Consider the following 3,473-nt stretch of genomic DNA (forward strand, 5'->3'; position numbering starts at 1 on the left):
TCCTCTAACATCCATCCTTAAGTTACAAACCTGGTGGCAGAGCAGTGGTTTGAGCTGTCACACTACAGCAATAAGGTCACAGGTTCAAACTGTGGCTGCTGCCTTTTAATGTGGAGTTTACATGTTCTCCTAATACATGTGTGAATTTTCTCCAGGTACTCCAAAGATGCATGTTAGGTTAACTGTTAACTCTTAATTCTCACTGAGTAAGAGTGAGAGAACGAACTGATGTCTGTATTGTTAGCCTCAATGTGTCTCTGTGATGGACTTGTAACCTGTCCAGTGTGTACATTACATCTTTGTACAATGACTACTGCAGATAGAAACCAGGTATCCATGACCCTAAATGAAAAAGAAGGTAAAGAAAATAGAAGGATGGATGGAAAAGGAAAGTTTAGGTCTATCTTAGATAAAACAAACAAGTCTCTCTGTTGTAAATTAGCTATTATATAACTTGTCTTAACCTTCATTAAGATTCCTTAAACAGATTATATTTTATTTTCTGTTTGATGACGGGTGGCACAGCAGCATAGAGTTAGAGCTGTCGCCTCCCAGCAAGAAGGTTGCAGTATCACATCCAGGCCTGGGGCCTTTGTGGGTGGAGTTTACATGTTCTCCGTGTGCGCATGTGGGTTTACTCAGGGTACTCTAGTTTCCTCCCACAGATCAAAAACATGCCATCCATCCATCCATTCATCTTCTTCCGCTTATCCGAGGTCGGGTCGTGGGGGTAGCAGCCTAAGCAGGGAGACCCAGACTTCCCTCTCCCCAGCCACTTGGTCCAGCTCCTCCGGGGGAATCCCAAGGCGTTCCCAGGCCAGCTGAGAAACTTAGTCCCTCCAGCATGTCCTGGGTCTTCCTCTGGGCCTCCTCCCGGTGGGACGTGCCCGGAACACCTCACCAGGGAGGCGTGCATGTTAGGTTAATTGGTAACTCTTAAATTGACCCTAGATGTGAGTGAGAGTGTAAATGATTGTTTTTTTTTACGTTTGTCTCTAAGTGGCCCTGCGATGGACTTGCGACTTGTCCAGGGTGTCCCCTGCCTCTCGCACAGTGACTGCTGGGGATAGGCACCAGCTCCCCGCGACCCGGAATGAAGAAGTGGGTAAAAGAAAATGGATGGATGGATGTTTGATGATATCAAGGAGAATTAGTTCTTTTTAGCCAATCAAGAACTATTAGAACTGCCTTTAAATCTGTGAAGCTAGAATGTAGAAGTAAAAAATGACTGCAAATATTTTTGTTGAAAAATCTTGCATGCATACATTAGAGTCTCAGTTTCCTGCTTGCTGTCTGAAAGTCTATGAGGCCTAAAACTGCTCACTGTAGAACCTTGAAGAATTTAGTTCTTTGTGCAAATGATAAACAGAATTTCACAACGCTGCTGGTGTCGATTGAGTTGAACAAAAGAGGTTTCAGGATCTTAAAGGGTAAAGCACACATATGTATTTAGGAAATAACAAGATTCTTCTAATTTGAAGTAACTCATTTTAGAGCAGAATCAAACCCTGTTGCATCTGATGGAACCAGAAGCATGTAGAATGAGGATGACGATGATGCCGGTCAGGTCCATTTCACAGCCATTTTTGGAATGTACAGTATTGGCATACAGAATGAAGATACAAAATATTCTTTTAAAACTTTACAAAAAGTATCAAAATAATAATAATAATAATAATGTATCAAAAATTGAAAATAAGAATCATGTTGACTGTTTGCAGCTGCAGATGTTTTAACAGCTAGAGAAAGGGGAGGAGTTGTACAAAGGTTCTAATTCTGGTTAAATTGTAGACAAAAGAAAATACACCTCTCTAAAGATTGTCATTTGCTTTATGCTGTCATGTTATTTCCTGGTGGTGGGTTTATTTAAAGTGTGGTTTTGCACCTCTGAAATAAATTAACATGGGTCTCAAAAACACCTTTCTCAGAATATCTCCTCTGAGGCTGACAAGAGTCATCAACATAAACTAACATAAGATTGCAGTTTCCTTATAGTCTTGTGATGCCTGAACCTCTGAAGTCAGTGAGTCAATGTATTCTGCCATCAGTCAAGTGTGCCTTGATTGAGTTTATCACAATTGTCACATATGTGCTGTACAAGGATTTATACGTTGAATAAACAGAATCAAACACAAGAGGCAAAAAAAGAGGGGAATGATCACCTTCTTACAAAATCTCATAACCTAATTTTAGGATTAGAAGCTTTATGTGTACAAATGTTCTGAAAGAAGTAAAATGAGTTTTTAAAAAGTAAAGTAAAACCTCTGTTCTTTTTATATTGTAAATTCCAATGAAAACAAAATCTCTGTTTAAAGAGAATAAAAGTTCAGTTGTTTTAAAACTAGTATCTCACTGAGATGAGACTGTTGGGAAGAAAGGAGTCTCCAGAATGTCTCAAAATGTTTTCAGGGGTTCTCAATTTCCTCATGTGAGTGTCAGAGGTTTGCAGTACAGTTGCTTGAATTTTGAACATGTTTGAACATTAGAGCAACAAATTTCATCTCGAGCATCTGGCTGTTTGGTGACAGTTGGATCAGAAGTTGGGTTGTGCGTCTCAAAACTAAAGCTGCTTGTCAACAGCATTACGCATCCTTAAAGGAATATCATGTTATTGTTGTTGTTTTCAACCTCCCATGGCCCTCAAGTCAATTTGACCCAAAGTTACAAGGGTTTCTTTTCTTCTCTTCGGCTATGAGGGCTGCAGAAGGGAGGTTTGAGGTACCTGTGGCCAGTTATAAGTCAGTAACTGTATTCAAAATAAAAGTTAGTTCATTTTAAAGTGGGTTTCTCTGTAAAAGTTATATATATATATATATATATATATATATATATATATATATATATATATATATATATATATATATATATATATATATATTAACATTCTGTTAAGGAATTGTTTACATTTTACATTGACAATCAACAAATGTCCCTCAAACAGGCAACTGACCTTAACAAAAAAGAAAAGATGGTAAATGGACTGTACTTACATAGCACCTTTCTAGCCAACTAGGCCATTAAAAGCACTTGACAACATAATCTGTGCCCTCATTTACCTATCCACATACATATTCATACAGCACTCTACTGAATTTCTACAAAGCTAATCTGAATAAATCATTCTAAAGAGTCTAGTCAGTACTTTAGATCACATTCATACACTGATGGGACACATAGAAGAAATGAGGGGTCAGTGTCTTGCCCAGGGACACTTTGTCATGTGGCATACTGGTGGAATTGAACTTCCAACTATCTCATTGGAGGATGACTGCTCTAAGCACTCCGCCACAGTCACCCCAAATCTATAAAATAAAATTTAATACATTATAATTAAATAAATATTACAAGAAATAAAAAAACGATAAATTCACATACATTTCCATACACATTACATATATGAATATAATGCCTAAAAGTAGTTCAGAAATTTACCAGTTTTTGAAAGAGAAGGGCCGAACCTCTTCATGAGCTGA

The sequence above is a fragment of the Kryptolebias marmoratus genome, linkage group LG8 (genome assembly GCF_001649575.2).
Source record: "Kryptolebias marmoratus isolate JLee-2015 linkage group LG8, ASM164957v2, whole genome shotgun sequence".
NCBI classification, from domain to species: domain Eukaryota; kingdom Metazoa; phylum Chordata; class Actinopteri; order Cyprinodontiformes; family Rivulidae; genus Kryptolebias; species Kryptolebias marmoratus.